Source organism: Schistocerca serialis, chromosome 8 (genome assembly GCF_023864345.2).
Source record: "Schistocerca serialis cubense isolate TAMUIC-IGC-003099 chromosome 8, iqSchSeri2.2, whole genome shotgun sequence".
Lineage (NCBI taxonomy): Eukaryota > Metazoa > Arthropoda > Insecta > Orthoptera > Acrididae > Schistocerca > Schistocerca serialis.
Window position 1 is genome coordinate 273226096 of NC_064645.1, and position 21943 is coordinate 273248038.

The following is a 21943-nucleotide window of genomic DNA, read 5'->3' on the forward strand; positions in this document are numbered from 1 at the left end:
GACCCATTCTCAGCTTTTCATCAGAAATATTTGTAATCGATCTCGATCAATAATGTTGCTGTTGTGGCATTCTGTCCGAAGACTGCTTTGATGCTGCTCTCCACACTACTCCGTCCCGTGCAACCCTCTTCACCTCTGGTAACTAACGCAGCCTACAGCCATTTGAATTTGCTTACTGCATTCGGGCCGTGGTCTCCGTCTCCAAATTTTCCCTCCACACTTCCTTCCACTACCAAACTGGCGAGTCCTTGATGCCTCAAGATGTGTAGTATCAATCGCTCCCCTCTTTTAGTCAAGTTCTACATCTATATGGAACTCTACAAATCACATTTAAGTGCCTGGCAGAGGGTTCATCGAATCACCTTCACAATAATACTCTATTATTCCAATTTCGTACAGCGCGCTGAAAAAACGAACACCTGTATCTTTCCGTGCGAGCTCTGATTTCTTTTATTTTATTATGATATTAATAAATTTTCTTTTCTCCATTTCGACTAAGAACGTCCTGATTATTTAATCGTACTATGCATCTAATAAAGCAATTTTCTGTAACATTAGAAATATTCTAATCTCTTCTTGTCCGAACTGCTTAGCATCCACATTCCACTTATGTACAAGGCCACTGTCCAGCCAAATAACCTCACAAAAGACTTTCTTACAGTTAAAGTCATATTAGACGTTAACAAGTTCCTCTCTACGAGAAATACTTTTCTTGTTATTGCCAGTCTGCATTTTATATCCTCTCTACTTCGGTTATCACTAATTACTTTGCTGCTCAAATAGCAAACCCCATCTACTACTTTTAGTGTCTCGTTTCCTCAAATTCGCTCAGCGTCGCTTGATTTATTTCTACTACATTCCATTACCTTTGTCTTACTTTTGTTTTCTTTTCAAGACTCTATTCATTCCATTCAACAACTTTCCCACGTCCTTTGCTGTGTCTGGCAGAATTGCAATGACATCAGCAAGCCTAAAACTTTTTATTCCTTCTCCATGAACTTGAATTCCCTCTCCAGATTTCTCCTCTGTTTCCTTCACTGCTTGCTCAATGAACAGACTGAATAATATTGAGGACAGGCTACAATCCCGTCTCACTCCATTATCAAACGGTGGTCCCTTTCATGTCTTTCCATTGTTACAACTGCAGTCTAGTATCGGTACAAATCAACTGTAAATAAACGATTCACTCCGTGTACTTTATCCCTGCTACCTTCAGGATTTTAAAGAGTGAATTCCAGTCAACATTATCAATAGCTAACTCTAAATCTTCAGATGCTATAAACGTAGGTTTTACCTCCTTTAACCGGCCTTCTAAGATAACTCGTAAGGACAGTATTGCTTTTTGCTTTTCTGCACTTCTCCGGAACCCAAACCGATATTTTCTGAGGTCGACTTCTACCGGTCTCATTTTTATGCCGACTACGTCACATTTAATTTAAATTAAGTTGACATTAAAAAAAAAACACTCCGTCTACAGGCCACAAGTGGCCCATCGGGACCATCCGACCGCCGTGTCATCCTCTTGGAGGATGCGGATAGGAGGGGCGTGTGGTCGGCACACCGCTCTCCCGGTCGTAATGATGGTATTCGTGATCGAAGCCGCTACTATGGCAACAGCGCATGGCGGCCCGGATGGTCACCCATCCAAGTGCCGACCACGCCCGACAGCGCTTAACTGCGGTGATCTCACGGGAACCGGTGTATCCACTGTGGCAAGGCCGTTGCCTAAATTAAGTTGACATAAAGAATGAAATCGAGAAGAATTAAATAAAAGAGGTGAGGAAAGACGTCTATGTAAGAACGTGATCAAAAGAAGGGAAAGGTTGGTGCGACGGCTGCTGCTGTATCGAAGAATAGTCCACTTTCAGCTGGAAAGGGCCGCGCAGTGGAAAAATTATAGGGCAGACAAAGATTAGAACACGCAAAATAGTTGATACAGGATGCTGGGTGTTGTAGCTGCGAAGAGAGGAAATTATCTGCACCTGGGAGGAGAGCAGCAAACCAGCCGAAAGATTTATATGAGTTATAAAATGATACGGTTGTGATTTGGTAGCCAAGTGAATAAATGTCACACTACAAATGCAAGTTCCCGAGATTTTTAACTGTCACTTACAGCTTCGTTCAGCTCTGGAAATGAAAGAATGCGTGAAAAACTGGAAGTTGAACCCTGTTGGGAGTCTGTGTTACACTGTAGAGTCCTCTAACCGGGCGAGTCTGTCCAGAGGTCCGACGGAAGGCAACAGAAAACTACCTCCTATAGGATAATACCTAACAGAGCAGCGTGGTGCATAAACCGGTTGTCAAACTGAGGATTGCTTTTCTTTCTTATAAGATCTACATCTGCACTCCTCAGGTCATCTTACTGTCTGTGGCGGAGAATACTTTTCGCTACCCCTTTCCTCTTCCATTCTCGCATGTTGTGTGTGAAGTACAACTGTCGGTGACCTTTTAATTCCTCTCATTTTGTCGTCGTGGTCATTTAGTGACGTGTGTGCAGGAAGAAGTAATACGTCGACTGACTCTTCTTGGAATGTGCGTAACAGTAAAACTCTCCTTGATTTACAACGCCTCTCACGTAGCGCCTGCCACTGGAGCCTGATGTGCATCTATCCAATGGTCTCACGCGTAATGAACAAATCAGTGACGAAACATGCCGCTCTTCTCTGAATCTTCGCTATTAATACAACTTCATAAGGGTGCCAGATAAGTTCTCAAGAATCGGTGGAACGAATGTTTTGTAAACCACCCTGCGCCTATAGTGTGATTTAAATTAGTTGGCAACTCACGTCAGGGTCCAAAGTCGCGACGTTGTGGCGATTGGCACCGTCTGCAGGCAGCCACCACGATGTTCCGCTCTCTGCTGCAACAGAAAATCTCTTTGAAATGTTTACCAACTAAACTACGCAAAAAATCTGATATTAACGTGCAATATATATCTCTCAGATCTCTCTAGTGTCTGTGAGCATGTCAAAGAAGTGTTCTTAGTTTTAATTCTTATGATTGCCTTGGCTTCGCCAACGTGAGCACGAATCCCCTGGGAAAATATATGATCTGCACCAGGGACGGCCAAGAATTTGGCACACGAGCAGTGTTCTTGCTGTCTCCTGGCTGCACACTTCACTCATCACCACACCACGTTGTCTGAGTGTGAAGCGGAGGAAGAAGGGGAAACTACGATAGTGTCGAGTTTAGGAGGCAGTGCAATTGTAACGCATACAAATTTATTTCATATTTATCAAAAACACAGATCACAAACAAAAGAATTTTTCAGTATCATTTAATTATTTTTGGTGTGCTGGAGGTATAATTTTTATCTTGTGCAAACTGTTGGCATAGCGACATATGCAGACAAGTCCAAAGATGAAACTTCCTGGCAGATTAAAACTGTGTGCCCGACCGAGACTCGAACTCGGGACCTTTGCCTTTCGCGGGCAAGTGCTCTACCATCTGAGCTACCGAAGCACGACACACGCCCGGTACTCACAGCTTTACTTCTGCCAGTATCTCGTCTCCTACCTTCCAAACTTCTCATTCTGGAAGTCCAAAGATTTTCGCACTCAGGTTGCCAAGTAAACGTGACTTATTTAGTTTCGTAATCGAAAAAAGCCTTTTACACAGTAATGTTCATCGAAATATTTTATTGCACTTGCAACTTCATTATACAGACATGGAAAATCTTCCCAAAGGAAACATCTAAGCCTCACGGACAATTTTAACGCGAAAGGGTTTGTCTTATAAACGGGAATTACATGCAGATCAATCAGTTCCACTGCATACACACACAGGTGCTCTTTCGACTGAAGGGAAAATGGTCGCGAAAACAGCAATGTCCTTGAAAGGTTTAGAAAACTATGCTTGTGATTCTTTCAGGGCCATAATGAATTATTCAGACCACCCATTTTCTTTAACGCCAGTGACCTTAGCGGAACGCACCGGGATTTTTGTCAGAAATTGTCCCTCCTACAACGCACTTTTTTTAAATGCAGACCCATCGAATCACAAATAAGTTATCACTTAGCAATGGGGGCAGTGTGCAGTTGGTGAGGTCTGAAACCCATTCCGGAAGATCTAATTTTCGTTCCCGCTCCCCTCTTTGGTGTTTCCGCTCCCCTCTTTCCCAGGCATGCCCCTTGATGTAAGCAACGTACTTAGCAGTAAAGCAGGGTGTAACGGGTACAAGAGTAGATACTTTTATACGTGGCATCTTCATATGAACACACATCAGTGTATTGTTTGTTTTTCCTCTGCATTGAACAGTCTTCCCAAAAACAAATGGTTCAAATGGCTCTGACCACTATGGGACTCAACTGCTCAGATCATAAGTCCCCTAGAACTTAAAACTACTTAAACCTAACTAACCTAACGAAGACACACACATCCATGCCCGAGGCAGGATTCGAACCTGCGACCGTAGCGGTCGCGCGGTTCCAGACTGTAGCGTCTAGAACCGCTCGGCCACTCCGGCCGGCTCCCAAAAACACATCACAAACTTTATGAACTGATGTTTTCAGTACAGTCGTATTGCACTCTTAAGTGGACTACGCCTGTCAGTATAGACTAACCATTTTGCAGCCACGTTTCCACATTTCACCACCTGACCTCTGCCCAGGGGAAAATAACGTTTAATGGCTTGCTCTAGCCACATGTACTTGGAGGTACTAACCAACCTAAAAACATAAAACTTGTAGTGGCTAAATTATTAGTCTAAAAATGATGTAAATACTGATGTAATGTTGTTAAGTACACCGTCCTCAGTCACCAATAGAAATATCTGCAGTTACACACAATACCCCCTGTATACAATGTCTCCATTTCATCGAAATCTGTTGCAAATGACAGTGGAATAATGCATGCGACTTCAGAAAATTTACTATTCGTACCTCCAGTTTCATCACGTTCTCCGTGTCTGAAAGTTTAGCACGAAGTGCTTCGTGATGTACGGAACAATGAATTCTGTCTGTCGATGGTTGAAATTTTTTGCCCTTTCATTGTCAACCATCTATAATTTTTTTCTGCAAGTTGTTGCGATGTCGTTCCATAACATATTTGCGGTATCCGTCAGTTATGCGACTTTATCTATTATACGATACTGAAAATTCGTACCCTCCTCTTCTGTGATTCCCATTCATTTTAAAGGCTTGTGACTATAGATCAGTATACCGCATCTTTTTGTGCAAAAATAGACTGGACCTGTGAATTCCTTTATAGAGGGAACAAGTATCAAAGGCAAAAAGTGCTGATACTATGATTCTGCCGAAATGAAAAAAGTCGTGCCGACAGAAAAATGCGCCTCCACTATGCTAATTGAAATGTAGAAGGACAGAGCAAAAGCCCAGACAAGCCGAGCCTCGGCCCGCATGAAGCGGTGAACCATCTAGAAAATGAGGGAGATATACACCGACGGAAAAAAATCGCAGCACCAAAAAATAATTAATGCAGAGTAATGAAATTTAGGGAATACATTTGTCTATGTAACATATTTAAGTGATTCACATTGCAAAATGACAGGTTAATGTAAGCGAGAGATAAGTCATTGCATATGTGAAATGCTGGTGCATTAATAACCGATGTAACTGCTAGAATGTTGACTGCAAGCATGCAAATGTGCATGCATTGTGTTGTACAGGTGGAGTAGGAGTAATCCACTGAATTACAGGCCTATATCACTAACGTCGATATGCAGTAAGGTTTTGGAACATATACTGCTTTCGAACATTATGAAGTTCCTCGAAGAAAACGATTTATTGACACATAGTCAGCACGGTTTCAGATAATATCGTTCTTGTGAAACACAACTAGCTCTTTATACTCATCAAGTAGTAAGTGCCATCGACAGGGGATGTCAAATTGATTCCATATTTTTAGAGTTCCAGGCTTCCGACACCGTTCCTCACAAGCGTCTTCTAACCAAACTGCGTGCCTACGGAGTATCGCCTCAGTTGTGCGACTGGATTCGTGATTTCCTGTCAGAAAGGTCACAGTTCGTAGTAATAGACGGAAAGTCATCGAGTAAAACAGAAGTAATATCCGGCGTTCCCCAAGGAAGTGTTATAGGACCTCTATTGCTCCTGATCTATATTAAAGACGTAGGAGACAATCTGAGTAGCCGTCTTAGATTGTTTGCAGATGATGCTGTCATTTACCGTCTTGTAAAGTCATCAGACGATCAAAACGACTTGCAAAATGATTTAGATAAGATATCTGTATTGTGCGAAAAGTGGCAATTGACCCCGAATAAGGAAAAGTGTGAAGCTATTCACATGAGTACTAAGAGAAATCATCGACATTTTGATTGCGCGATAAGTCACACAAATCTGAAGGCTGTAAACTGAACTAAATACTTAGGGATTACAATTACAAATAACCTAAACTGAAACGATCACATAGATAATACTATGGGTAGAGCAAACCAAAGACTGCGATTCATTGGCAGTACACTTAAAGGTGCAACAGGTCTACTAAAGACTGCTTACACCACTCTTGTCCGCCCTATTCTGGAGTATTGCTGTGCGGTGTGGAATCCGCAACAGGTGTGACTGACGGATAACATCGAAAAAGTTCAAAGAAGGGCAGCTCGTTTTGTATTATCGCGAAACAGGGGAGACAGTGTCACAGACATGATACGTGAATTGGAGTGGCAATCATTAAAACAAAGGCGTTTTTCGTTGCGACGGGATCTTCTCATGAAATTTCAATCACTAGTTTTCTCCTATTGCGAAAACATTCTGTTGGCACCCACCTACATAGGGAGAAATGATCACCACGATAAAATAAGAGAAATCGGGGCTCGCACAGAAAAATATAAGTGCTCGTTTTTCCCGCGTGCCGTTCGAGAGTGGAACGGTAGAGAGACAGCTTGAAGGTGGTTCATTGAACCCTCTGCCAGGCACTGTATTGTGAATAGCAGAGTACTCACGTAGATTTAGATGTAGATGTAGCGTAAGTCAGTTTGTGGTTTGGAGTCCCATGCCTGTTGGACTTGCTCGGTTAACACAGGGACGGTTACATCTACATTGATACTCCCACTGTGTGGGGAGACGCTGACTAGAGCGGAGCGCTTGCTACTGGTGTTGCTGCCGTACGTTCGTTCGAGATGCCGCCCAAGACTAGCGGGCAGGCCGCCAAGAAGGCTGGCAAGGCGCAGAAGAACATTTCGAAGGGCGACAAGAAGAAGAAGCGCAAGAGGAAGGAGAGCTATGCCATCTACATCTACAAGGTGCTGAAGCAGGTGCACCCTGACACGGGCATCTCGTCGAAGGCGATGAGCATCATGAACAGCTTCGTGAACGACATTTTCGAGCGCATTGCGGCCGAGGCTTCTCGCCTGGCGCACTACAACAAGCGCTCGACCATCACGTCCCGCGAGATCCAGACCGCTGTGCGGCTGTTGCTGCCTGGCGAGCTGGCCAAGCACGCCGTGAGCGAGGGCACGAAGGCGGTGACCAAGTACAACCGTTGGTTGTGGATGACGCTGGAATTGTCTAGCACATATGTCCCATCTGTGCTCGACTGGAAACAGATCTGGTAATCGAGCACATGCCGACACTCTGTAATCATGTTGGGTTACAACAGCGGCATGTGGGCGAGCGTTATCCAGCTGGAAAATACCTCCTGGAATGCTGTTCATGAATGGCAGCACAACGGGTCGAATCACAATATTAACGCACAATTTTGCTGATGGGGTGCGTGGGATGGTTACGAGAATGCTCCTGCTGTCATATGAAATCGCACCCCAGACAATAGGCTTTCTTCAGAAAACAGAACAGACCTCCACGCTACCCTCCACCAAAGAGCTGTTGCTGGACACTACAGAAGTTGCAAATGGCGGTGGTTCGGGGTCAGTGGAATGCACGCTACAGGGCTGTCCTTGAAGTAACCGATTCGTAACAGTTCGTTGTGTCACTGCGGTGCCAACTGTTGCTCAGACTGCAGCTGCAGATGCTTTACGATGCGCCAGAGCCACCAGGTTCTTCGCTGTCGGTGGTCATATTTGGCCGTCCGGTCTTCTTGTGACCGTACATTCCCGTGACCACCGCTACAAAACAATGATGTACAACGTCTACATTGCTCCCAAGTCTTTCTGCGATATCGCAGAAGGAACATCCAGCTTCTCGTAGCCTATTACACGGCCCCGTTCAAGTTTAGTGAGGTGATGTTCATGACGTCTTTGTCGCCTTAAATGGTTTATTGAGTAACATCAACTCACCACGTCCAATCTCAAAGGTAACTAACGCTCACGACCGTTACAGCAGGTACACTACTGGCCATTTAAATTGCTACACCAAGAAGAAATGCAGATGATAAACGGACATTCATTGGACAAATATATTATACTAGAAATGACATGTGCTTACATTTTCACGCAATTTGGGTGCATACATCCTGAGAAATCAGTACCCAGAACAACTACCTCTGGCCGTAATAGCGGCCTTGAGACGCCTGGGCATTGAATCAAACAGAGCTTGGATGGCGTGTACAGGTACAGCTGCGCATGCAGCTTCAACACGATACCGCAGTTCATCAAGAGTAGTGACTGGCGTATTGTGACGAGCCAGTTGCTCGGCCCCCATTGACCAGACGTTTTCAGTTGGTGAGAGATCTGGAGAATGTGCTGGCCAGGGCAGCTGTCGAACATTTTCTGTATCCAGAAAGGCCCGTAAAGGACCTGCAACATGCGGTCGTGCATTATCCTGCTGAAACGTAGGGTTTCGCAGGGATCGAATGAAGGGTAGAGCCACGGGTCGTAGCACATCTGAAATGTAACGTCCACTGTTCAAAGTGCCGTCAATGCGAACAAGAGGTGACCGAGACGTGTAACCAATGGCACCTCACACCATCACGCCGGGTGATACGCCAGTATGGCGATGACGAATACACGCTTCCAATGTGCGTTCACCGCGATGTCGCCAAACACGGACGCGACAATCATGATGCTGTAAACAGAACCTGGATTCATCCGAAAAAACGACGTTTTGCCATTCGTGCACCCACGTTCGTCGTTGAGTACACAATCGTAGGCGCTCCTGTCTGTGATGCAACGTCAACAGTAATCGCAGTCATTGTCTTCGAACTGATAGTCCATGCTGCTGCAAACGTCGTCGATCTGTTCGTGCACATGGTTGTTGTCTTGCAAACGTCCCCATCTGTTGACTCAGGGATCGAGACGTGGCTGCACGATCCGTTACAGCCATGCGGATAAGATGCCTGTCATCTCGACTGCTAGTGATACGAGGCCGTTGGGATCCAGCACGGCGTTCCGTATTACCCTCCTGAACCCACCGATTCCATATTCTGCTAACAGTCATAGATCTCGACCAACGCGAGCAGCAATGTAGCGATACGATGAACCGCAATCGCGATAGGCTACAATCCGGATACGTGATGGTACGCATTTCTCCTCCTTACACGAGGCATCACAACAACGTTTTACCAGGGAACGCCGGTCAACTGCTGGTAGTGTATGAGAAATCGGTTGGAAACTTTTCTCATGTCAGCACGTTGTAGGTGTCGCCACCGGCGAAAACCTTGTGTGAATGCTCTGAAAAGCTAATCATTTGCATATCACAGCATCGTGTTCCTGTCGGTTAAATTTAGCGTCTGTAGCACGTCATCTTCGTGGTGTAGAATTTTAACGGCCAGCAGTGCACTTAAACCAGATTTTCATCCTCACAGTGGCGCTGCTGTTGCCGCTCTGGCGTGAAATCTGAATACACATCGTCTTTCATGTGCAGAAACACGCCTACCAAATTTCGTTCATGTCGCAGATCACTTTATGGTGCAGAGATTTTTTTTCTTTAGTGCATGATGGTTTCCCTTAGGGTATGAAGGGCAGTGTAACAAATAGAACATTTTAGTTCTACGTCGTTCTCTTCCTATCACTTACTTAAAAATAAACACTATTTATAACAAAATTAAAACTGTCAATGGTTATTTCAGGTTTTATTCGAAAACTATTGATTTTTAATGTGAAACAGAGGGCGACCTAGTAAAAATAAAAATAAAACAGTACAAACTGATCATATAGTGCTAGAAAACTCAAGTTCCTCTAAATTAGGTACAATAAAAAAAAGCAGCAAAACAAAAATATATCAAACATCGCTTCAGTAGTTGTCGAACTTCTATAAAACATGTTTCTGTTATTCGTAATCAACTTCCGCATTTATCAATAATAAGAGGAAACTCTTGTCGTTGGCCTGATGAAGATCGTTCTATTGGCTACAAAATATACAGATATCTTTGTGTTTGCGCAAGTAAACTATACTTGATCTAAAAGTAATTGGTTTGATTATATAAAAGGGCACAAGCTACGCAATCTACTAATTCTTATTACTTATAAACTCCAATTTATATTCTATTATGATATAAAATACACAAGGGACTAACAGTGAATGATGTGCAGTTTTAATTGCGAGCAGAACAAAGAAACAAACATGCTAAGGGAAGTCGTCGGCTCGCAATTTCTCTCTCACACATTTATTTATGTTTGTTTCCTTAACTATGCTACTAATCGTAGCATTTCCTACTGAGCGAGGTGGCTCAGTCGTTAGCACACTGGACTCGCATTTGGGAGGACGACGTTTCAATGCCGCGTGAAGCCATCCTGATTTATAATTATTTTCAGCCATAATGGCTATGTTTGTGCACCGTGACTGTGTGGGATAATTATTTATTTCAAGTTTCTGCTACCAGTCACTTTTTTATTTTATGCTTAATCTAACATAATGCAACGCGTTTCGAACATGTTCTGTTCATCTTCAGGCGTTTATACAAACATACATACATTTAGAGAAATGTTACTTTAAAAAAAAGTCTTAAACTAGTTATGTATGTATGTATAAACGCCTGAAGATGAACAGAACATGTTCGAAACGCGTTGCATTATGTTAGATTAAGCATAAAATAAAAAGTGACTGGTAGCAGAAACTTGAAAAAATAATCATCCTGATTTAGATTTTCCGTGATTTTCCTAAATCGCTTCAAGCAAATCCCGGGATGGTTCCATAAAGGGCACGGCCGACTTCCTTCCCCATCCTTCCTTAAGACGATGGGACCGATGACCTCGCTGTTTGGTCCCCTCCCCCCAAGTCAAACAATCAACCATTTCCTTACGCACTGAACCGTAGTTTTGATCGAGTGCAACTCTACCGCCGTTGACTAGAAGCGCGTGAAAACTTGCTGCAAAATTATACACTACGTAAGATGCTAGGGAGGTTGTGAGCGCAGGGCGAGGTTTCCTGATGGCGTGATGTGGGACACGGCACCCCACGCATTGCCGGCGCAGGTATTTGTACCGCTGGACAGACGGACAGCTGCGGGCCGTTTGCGCCACGCTCCTCGGAAACAAATCGCTGCTGTCTCAGCGGCCAGGTGTTAGCCGCAGCGCCGCATTGCATGCGCGCAGATTGCCATCTGGATAAATTCGAATCAGAGCGTGCAGCTAGTCTGTGTTTCATAAGGCACGTCTTAAATGTTCAGTGGATGCTATAACAACACAGTGAAAACGGAAGACACAAGAAAAATAGCTGATGAAATTACAGTGAAGAGCAAACATCGGGCCCGCATCTCGTGGTCGTGCGGTAGCGTTCTCACTTCCCACGCCCGGGTTCCCGGGTTCGATTCCCGGCGGGGTCAGGGATTTTCTCTGCCTCGTGATGGCTGGGTGTTGTGTGATGTCCTTAGGTTAGTTAGGTTTAAGTAGTTCTAAGTTCTAGGGGACTGATGACCTAAGATGTTAAGTCCCATAGTGCTCAGAGCCATTTGAACCATTTTTTAGCAAACATCGGCTAAGGATGCGTTTCGCCGCGCGGTTTGAGGCGTCATGTCACGGACTGCGCGGCTCCTCCCGCCGGAGGTTCGAGTTCTCCCTCGGGCATGAGTGTGTGCGTTGTTCTTAGCATAAGTTAATTCAAGTAGTGTGGAAGTCTAGGGACCGATGACCTAAGCAGTTTGGTCCCTTAGGAATTCACAAACATTTGAAAGTTTTAATGGCCCATATTTTACCACAATATTTGTCCGCAATAGCGTTGCTGTCAACTCTGGTGCAATGTGGCCGCAATAGACAGTAATTATGTGGTACGGCTGGGCAATATTGCTGCCGTTGCTGATGTACTGCCGAGGGTTTGCCTATGTTGTTCACCAAGGGTGGAGAATTTCCCATTGCAGCGCAGGGCAACGTCTGTCTGTTTCCTAGTCTGTATGTGGTTCCCCCCTCACTCTCACCTTTGCTCCCTACTTTATTATCATCATCTTGCTTTCAGAGCTTAGGCTGTTGCCTATTCCGAACTCATAAACAAATCATTTCCATCTTTTTCGAGGTCTTCCAATATCTCTTTTCTCATTCGGCTTGTAGTTCAGGGTCTTCTGGATATTTTTGAATTTTTTTCGTTCATGTCGAAAATATTTAATTCTTTCCTAATATCTTCATTTTTAATCGTGTCTTTTCTTGTGCAGCCTCCGTATTTCTTTTTTTTCAGCTGTCGCTTCCATAGAATAATACAGGAATCGTCATTCCTCTATAGAATTTGATGTGGTCTCTTTTTGTACTTTATGGCCCAATGTTCTGCTAATGGTGCCACAGAAAACTTGAATTTTGTGTACTTCATTATCAATATCAGAGTCAAAATCAAAACTTGTAGCACAGCCTAAATAAGAGATTTGAGAGATTTGTTCTAAAACGGTATTATCCAAAACAAGTTTTAATCGGACTGGATTTTTCCGCTACAGAAATTCTTTTGCATACTTCGTTCAGCAGGTATAGAGATCTTTTTTGGAGGTGATCTTCATTCTTTTGAATAATAACGATGTCAACTGCAGATAAAAGTACATGCAGGTATTCCTTATTCGTTATTTTAATTCCATTGTTTACTTTTATTTCCGTTTACGAAGAATGAAGTCACTGTAAATATTAAAAAGTTTAGATGATAGTCAACATCCTTGTCTGACACTCTGGTTCATAATTATTTCTTCTAATCGATTCCTACCTGTGATTATGACAATCCGCGTGTTTTTGTAAAGACTTTTCTCTAGCTGTATTAGGTAACGATATCCACATCCAGACACAATCTAGCATAGGCTATCACGGCTCACAATGGACAAGTGTACTGATGCAGGACCAGAGCTATAGGACGTCAGAATCAGTGTGTAAAGGATCTGAGGATAGCAGCCTAGCCACCCCCACCCCCGCCTCTGTAGGAGGCAGAGAGGCAGCCGGCGGACCGAAGAGAGACCCACTCCCCCTTTCCAGGACATCCAGGCTGCAGATGTGATGAAAGACAAGGCACCATACCTACTCCAGTCGCTACAATTATACTGCGTAGAATCAATGAAAACGTAAAATTTATGTCTTTTTCTAGTTTAATATTCGACGTTTTTAATTCTATAATTTACAAATTATTTCACTTTCTATCGGAAAAAGTGGGACAGCATTTTAAAAAATAGCTTCTTATTTTTTACTGACGTATTAAACGTAGGTTCGTTTTAACATCGTAAACTGTATGTCACATGAGAAGGAAATCCACCAATAAGCACCTAAATTTTGGAAATTTTGTGTGGAAGTAGTTAAAAATTGATAAACGTTCCAAATTTTTGACGTACAGAACTGAAAAGGAACCTTGTGTGTGATTTGTAAGATAAATATTCTCTTAAAAAGTCATACTTAATTCCTACAGTTGCTCAGTATATGTACTGGTAGTTTTACCCTTGAATAAAACATTATACTGAACTTTTTCTATCCTGTGATCTTTCAAAATAGAATACGAATCATTGACTTCAAGGTATGATTTTGCATTCTTAAAGTTGACAGTCCACACGATCGTTCTCGAGAAGATGTTGACCTAAAGTCGTTATCAGCTTGACTCTCGAAATACTCCTTTTACCACACGTAGCGAGCTGAGCTAGTATTGTACTTTATATTAACGTAGGCCTCGGGTGAAATTTGAGGCCATTTAGATGGCGGTCTTGGTATTAAAGTGTACTCTTCAACCACATTTATTGTAACTAGGACACTGTTACTCAAGTCAGTGGCAGCTTGTAACCACGGCATTCATAGTTATCTATCAAACGACTCGCCTGCAGATTCATGTTTAATGCAACATCTTTGCTTTTATTATTCACCATTTCAGTTTTCGCTACTACACGGTCCAGTTAAATTAATGTGACCGCAGACCATGTTCGACGTCAACGTGCAATAACCACTCACAGACGACAGGTGGCAGCACTAGCAGTGGAGGGTGTATAAAGCGTGTCAGGGGGACGCGGAAAACAGTGCAGCCATTGTCATAATGAGGAAGCGGAGCGATTTATCTAGTCTACAAAAGGGCATGATCATTTGCTTTCGAGCCAAGTGTGGAAGCATTTCCGAAACAGTTAAGTTTGTAAACTATTCGTGTGCCAACGTGGTTAAAGTGTACAGCGCACAGTAAAACGGCGCTCTCCAAAACCGGCGCCAAGGCAATTGTGCTGCTCGCCGGCTGTAGATGAGAGGGGTGAATGACTGCTGCGGAGACTTACAAGGGGGAATAGGTTTGCTTGAGCAACTGACCGCCCAGACGAAGCACAGGGTTGCCAGTGCAGTGTCTCCCAAACGACGGTTCAGTGAACATTGCCGTGTATGGTTCTCTGCAGCAGGCACCGGTTTCAAGCACTCATTGTGACTGCTGTTCACGGGCGATGTACGCTAGAATTTGCACGCCAGTACCTCAACTGGACATCAGTGAATGACAGCAGGTGGCCTGTTCAGATTAATCTCGTTTTATTCTCCATCGGACGTACGGCCGCTGGCGTTTAAGGAGTCAAACGTCTGAAAACAAACACCCTGCAACAATCGTCGGAGTGTTATTGTCCGGGGAATGTTTCCGTGATATTCCGTGGGTGGTCTCGTCGTTCTGGAAGGCACAATGGATCAACACAAGTACATTTGTCCCTACATGCAGTTTCGTTTTCCTCGGCACGACGGCATCTGCCAGCAGAGTAATGCAACTTGTCACACTGCCCGCCGAGTACGTGCGCGGTTCGAAGAGCATCAGGATGAGTTTACCGTACTCTCCTGGCCACCAAACGCACCGGATTAAACCCAGTCCAGAACCTGTGGAACCACCTCGATCGGGCTATTTGCACCGTGTATTCTCAACCGCGAAACCTGGCGCGGCTGGCTACGGCACTGGAGTCGGAATGGCTACACATCCCTGTCTGTGACTTCCAGAACCTCACCGGCTCTGATGCCCGCGGCTCGTGATCTCGCGGTAGCGTTCTCGCTCTTCCCGCGCACGGGGTCCCGGGTTCGACTCCCGGCGGGGTCAGGGATTTTCTCTGCCTTGAGCTGACTGGGTGTTGTGTCTCTTTCATCATCATTTCATCCTCATTCACTCGCAAGTTGCCGTAGTGCCGTTAAAGAACTTGTGGAGCGGCGGCCGAACCACCCTGCGAGGGGTCTCCCGGCCACCAATGCCATACGCTCATTATTATTATTACCGGCTTCCTCTCTGCATGTTCCCGCTGCGAAAAGCGATTTTCAGGCTTATGATAGGTGGTCACATTAATGTGACAGGACCCTGTAATTACACTACTGGCCATTAAAATTGCTACACCACGAAGATGACGTGCTACATACGCGAAATTTAGCCGACAGGAAGACGATGCTGTGATATGCAAATGATTAGCTTTTCAGAGCATTCACACAAGGTTGGCGCCGGTGGCGACACCTACAACGTGCTGACATGAGGAAAGTTTCCAACCGATTTCTCATACACAAACAGCAGTTGAGCGGCGTTGCCTAGTGAAACGTTGTTGTGATGCCTCGTGTAAGAAGGAGAAATGCGTACCATCACGTTTCCGACTTTGACAATGGTCGGATTGTAGCCTATCGCGATTGCGGTTTATCGTATCGCGACATTGCTGCTCGCGTTGGTCGAGATCCAATGACTGTTAGCAGAATATGGAGCCGGTGGGTTCACGAGGGTAATACGGAACGCCGTGCTGGATCCCAACGGCCTCGTATCACTAGCAGTCGAGGTGACAGGCATCTTATCCGCATGGCTGTAACGGATCGTGCAGCCACGTCGCGATCTCAGAGTCAACAAATGGTGACATTTGCAAGACAACAACCATCTGCACGAACAGTTCGACGACGTTTGCGACAGCAAGGACTATCAGCTCGGAGACCATGGCTGCGGTTACCCTTGACGCTGCATCATAGACAGGAGAGCCCGCGATGGTGTACTCAACGATGAACGTGGGTGCACGAATGGCAAAACGTCATTTTTTCGGATGAATCCAGGTTTTGTTTACAGCATCATGATGGTCGCATCCGTGTTTGGCGACATCGCGGTGAACGGACATTGGAAGCGTGTATTCATCATCGCCATACTGGCGTATCACGCGGCGTGACGGTATGGGGTGCCATTGGTTACACGTCTCGGTCACCTCTTGTTCGCATTGGCGGCACTTTGAACAGTGGACGTTACATTTCACATGTGTTACGACCCGTGGCTCTACCCTTCATTCGATCCCAGCGAAACCCTACATTTCAACAGGATACTGCACGACCGCATGTTAGAGGTCCTGTACGGGCCTTTCTGGACACAGAAAATGTTCGACTGTTGCCCTGGCCAGCACATTCTCCAGATCTCTCACCAACTGAAAACGTCTGGTCAATGGTGGCCGAGCAACTGGCTCGTCACAATATGCCAGTCACTACTCTTGATGAACTGTGGTATCGTGTTGAAGCTGCATGGGCAGCTGTACCTGTACACGCCATCCAAGCTCTGTTTGACTCAATGCCCAGGCGTATCAAGGCCGGTATTACGACCAGAGGTGGTTGTTCTGGGTACTGATTTCTCAGGATCTATGCAACCCAAATTGCGAGAAAATGTAATCACATGCCAGTTCTAGTATAATATATTTGTCCAATGAATACTCGTTTATTATCTGCAATTTTAATGGCCAGTAGTGTATAGATACACCTTCTTTACAAATACGCTGTTGTGCTTCTCTGGCATGCATCTCAGCTTGGTGCCTCAAGGGGCGCTTGTCACTTGAGCCTGAAACAGGTCCTGGCTGTGAGAACATGCTTCTTACACTGCCCAAATAGAAAAACTCATCTACCGCTTTTAGTGCCTCATTTCTTAATCTAATTCTCCCCAGAATCACCCGATTTGATTCACCATTGAGAGTATTGTAACCACTTGGCTCGGACCACAGTGAGGGCAGATACTGAAGGCATATCGTGATGTTGCAACAAGACCAGAAATGTATTTATCATGAATCAGAGAGACGGGCGTGCGATGGAATTGGAACGCTGTTAATTTTATTCCCACCACTGTGCAACAGCCGTCACAACTTAATCGCTCCTGTCGCCGGTACTGGTGTGCCAACACGATATGGAATGTATTCTTGTGGGCCAGCCCGAAAACCAGTTCGGGGGCCACCTTATGATTTCTTAATAGGTGACCAGAACGACACCTCCCACACACACGGGTGCCGGCGGTCCACAGTAGCAGCTCGCGCGCGGCATGCTGGGAAATGACAGGAACACCGCGTCGCGCGTGCGACAAGGCCTGACGCTGGGGCATTATTCTCTGTACCTGTCCGCGTAATCGTAGGCCGGCACGCTCGATTGCATCTGGATTTGCGTAATCCTTACATTCACGTGGAACGACTTCTTTTTCTCACTTGACATATTTACACAAACAGCGACTTTCTGTCCGACTTTCGTACAACGTTTCCAGCGCCCTTCCATCATCAGCTGAGACAGCTATGCCAGCTTTACACGCATTCAGCGTTGAGCAAGACACGGCTCTATCGTCAAAATGAACACGCGATCGTCAGACAGCAAATGACCTGTTTCGAACGTCAGAATTCATTACGCGATGTATTGACCGCGAGGTGTGACAGGTTACCTAAGGTACAGCATTTGAACTCGGGAGCAGCAGGGGTCGTGTTATGCCTTACGTTCTTTCTTTTTTCCTATTTCACGTTTCTTTATGACGTCAGCATTGTTATAGTTTTGGCTGTGTTAGTTTCATTCCTCAAATTAGTCGAGAACCGCTGCAGGAACAGCATTCAAATCTGACAGCTGATGCAGACGTGTTTGGGACTGGTTTGTTTACGATATTACGTGATATATAATTATGGGAATATGCTTCATTCTTGAGCAAATGCAAGTTATCTTCTTTAACACCTAAACTTTTTTTCGGCCATGTTTCGACGTTGTCATAAGGTTCATTTCTTTTCCTAATAGCACATAAACCCACTGATGATGGTGAAACTTCACCGTAAAAATATTATGTTTTAAAGAAGAAGAATTTGGTTTGTTCTAGACAGAACCGTATTTCCCTAATCATATACGGCGTGTGCAAAATGTACGTTTGGAGCGCAGCTCTCTATGCTACTCTATCCTGTGCAAGCCTCTTCATCTCCGAATAACTGCTACAATCTACATCCTTCTGAGTCTGCTTAGTGTATTCATCTCTTGGTCTACCTGCACGATTTTGATCCTCCACGCTTCCCTCCCGTTCTAAATTGGTGATTCCTTGATGCCTCAGAACATGTCCTACCAACCGACCGACCCCTTCTTCTAGTCAAGTTGTCCCACAAATTCCTCATCTCCCCAATTCTATTCAGTACCTCCTCATCTGTTACGTGATCTACCCATCTAATCTTCAGCGTTCTTCTGTAGCACCACATTTCGAAAGCTTCTACTCTCTTCTTATAACTGCCATCTGGTTTCTGCACAAATTGTAAATAGCCTTTCGCTCCCTGTATTCTACCCCTGCCACCTTCAGAATTTGAAAGATAGTATTCCAGTCAACATCGTCAAAAGCTTTCCCCAAGTCTACAAATGCTAGAAACGTAGGTTTGCCTTTCCTTAATCTATCTCCTGAGATAAGTCGTGGAGTCGGTATCGTCCATGTTTCACTTCCATACGTTGCTACACCCCACAAAAATGCTTTCCGAAAAGACTTTCTGTCACTTAAATCTACACTCTGCTTCAGAAATGCTTTCCTTGACATAGTAAATCTGCATGTTATATCCCCTCTACTTCGACCATCATCAGTTATTTCCTCCCCAAATAGCAAAACTCTGCTACTATTTTACGTGTCTCACTTTCTAATCTGATTCCCTCAGCATCACCTGATTTAATTCGACTACATTTCCATTATCCTCGCTCTTCTTTTGTTGATGTTCATCTTTTATCCTCCTTTCAAGACACTCTCCATTCTATTCAACTGCTCTTCCAAGTCCTTTGCTGTCTCTGACGGAATTACAATGTTATCGGTAAACCTCGAAGTTTTTATTTCTTCTCCATGGGAGTTAATTCCTACTCCGAATTTCTCTTTTGTTTCCTTTACTGCTTGCTCAATATACAGATTGAGTAATATCGGGAATAGGCTACAGCCCTGTCTCACTCCCTTCCCAACCACTGCTTCCCTTTCACGCCCCTCGATTCTTATAACTGCCATCTGGTTTTCGTACAAATTGTAAATAGCCTTTCGCTCCCTGTATTTTACCCCTGCCACCTTCAGAATTTGAAAGAGAGTATTCCAGTCTACATTGTCAAAACCTTTCCCTAAGTCTACAATTGCCAGAAACGTAGCTTTGCGTTTCCTTAATCTATTTTCTAAGATAAGTCGTAGGGTCGGTATCGCCTAGTGTGTCCAACATTTCAACGGAATCCAAACTGATCTTCCCCGAGATCGGCTTCTACCGGTTTTTCCATTCGTCTCTAATGAATTCGCGGTACTGTTTTGCAGCCGTGACTCATTACACTGATAGTTCGGTAATTTTCACACCTGTCAACACCTGCTTTCTTTGGGATTGGAATTATTATATTCTTCTTGAAGTCTGAGTGTATTTCACCTGTCTCATACAACTTGCTCGCCAGATGGTAGAGTTTTGTCATGGCTGGCTCGCCCAACGCTATCAGTAGTTCTAATGGAATGTTGTCAACTCCCGGGACCATGTTTCCACTTAGGTCTTTCAGTGCTCTGTCAAATTCTTCACGCAGTATCATATCTCCCATTTCATCTTCAATTACGTCCTCTTCAATTTCCATAATATTGCCCTCAAGTACATCGTCCTTGAATAAACCCTTTATATACTCCTTCCACCTTTCCGCTTCTTTGCCTGGGACTGGTTTTTTATCTGAGCTCTTAATATTCGTACATGTGGTTCTCTTCTTTCCAAAGGTCTCTTTAATTTTCCTGTAGGCAGTATCTATCTAGTGATATATGCCTCTACATCCTTGGATTTGTCCTCTAGCCATCCCTGCTTAGCCATATTGCACTTTCTGTCGATCTCATTTCTGAGACGTTTGTATTCCTTCTCACCTGCTTCATTTACTGCATTTTTTTATATTTTCTCCTTTCATAAATTAAATTCAATATCTCTCCTGTTAACACAAAGATTTTTACCAGCCCTCCTCTTTTTACCTACTTGAGCCTTTGCTGCCTTCACTATTTCATCTCTCAAAGCTACCTGTCCTTCTTTTACTTTATTTCTTTTCCATGTTCTTGTCAATCGTTCCCTTAAGATCTCTCTGAATCTCTCTACAACCTCTGGTTCTTTCGGTTTATCCAGGTCTCATCACGTTAAATTACTATCTTTTTGCAGTTTCTTCAATTTTAATCCACAGTTCATAACCAATAAATTGTGGTCAGAGTCCAATTCTGCTCCTGGAAACCATGGTTACAAAATTGTCTAGGCGTTCGTGGCCACTTGTGGGTAGGCTTGGGTCACGTGTCTATCTTGGCTACAATAATCAGTTTACTATGCTGTTCGTAGTAGCTTATCCGCGCTCCTATTTTTTTTAATTCATTATTAAACCAACTCCTGCATTACCCCTATTTGATTTTGTATTTATAACCCTGTATTCACCTGACCAGAAGTCTCGTTCCTCCTGCTACCGAACTTCACTAATGCTCACTATACCTAACTTTAACCTATCCATTTCCATTTTTAAATTTTCTAACCTGCCTACACGATTAAGAGATCTGACATTCCACGCTCCGATCCGTAGAACATCAGTTTTCTTTCTGCCTATAACGATGTCCTCCTCAGTAGTCCCCGCCTGGAGATCCGAATGGGGGACTATTTTACCTCCGGAATATTTTACCCAAGAGGACGCCATCATCATTTAACCACATAGTAAAGCTGCATGACCTCGGGAAAAATTACGGCTGTAGTTTCCCCTTGCTTTCAGCCGTTCGCAGTACCAGCACAGCAAGGCCGTTTTGATTGCTGTTACATGGCCAGATCAGTCAATCATCTAGTCTGTTGCCCCTGCAGCTACTGAAATGGCTGCTGCCCCTCTTCAGGAACCACACGTTTGTCTGGTCTTTCAACAAATACCCCTACGTTGTGATAGCACCTACGCTACGGCCATCTGTAGCGCTGAGGCACGCAAACCTCCCCACCAGTGGCAAGGTCCATGGTTCATGAGGGGAAGCGCAGCATTGTATGGTAGTGAAGAATCGGAACAGAAGAGAATCGAAGCTTTGAGATATGGTGCTACAGAAGAATGTTGAATATTGCATTTACTCATTGGACGAGGAATGAGGAAGTTCTCAGCAGAATCGGCAAAGAAAAGAACACATGGAAAATACTGACAAGATGGAAGGACAAGAAGATAGGACATGAGGACATGTGTTAAGACATTGTGGAATAACCTCCATGCTACTAGAGGGAACTGTAGGGGGGTAAAAACTGCAAAGGGAGCTCGAGATTGGAATACATTCAACAAGTAATTGAGGATAGGGCGCAAGTGCTACGCTGGTGTTTAAAGAAAGAGGTCACATACTCTTGCAGGAGGTAATATGGAAGAAAAGTTCCCACACCGATATGTCCGCAAACCAAAACCCGCTGAGATATGGTCCGTTGAAGATCCGCAGTTCACAGACTGCATTTTATTTATACACTCCTGGAAATTGAAATAAGAACACCGTGAATT

General features: G+C 44.3%; 1 protein-coding gene and 1 pseudogene across 2 annotated transcripts in view; both read right to left on the reverse strand.

Annotated features, from left to right (window-relative positions):
• Positions 1-21943, reverse strand: part of LOC126416382 (uncharacterized) — an 822286-nt gene that overhangs the window by 374765 nt on the left and 425578 nt on the right. Inside the window, exon 4 of one of the 2 annotated variants that reach the window (XM_050084062.1) lies at positions 2787-2857. The gene's annotated coding sequence lies outside the window, so the exon portion shown is untranslated. Of the gene's footprint in view, positions 1-2786; positions 2861-21943 lie in introns of both variants that reach the window. The other variant, XM_050084061.1, reaches the window with a different exon arrangement.
• LOC126417216 (5S ribosomal RNA) lies at positions 1609-1726 on the reverse strand (annotated as a pseudogene).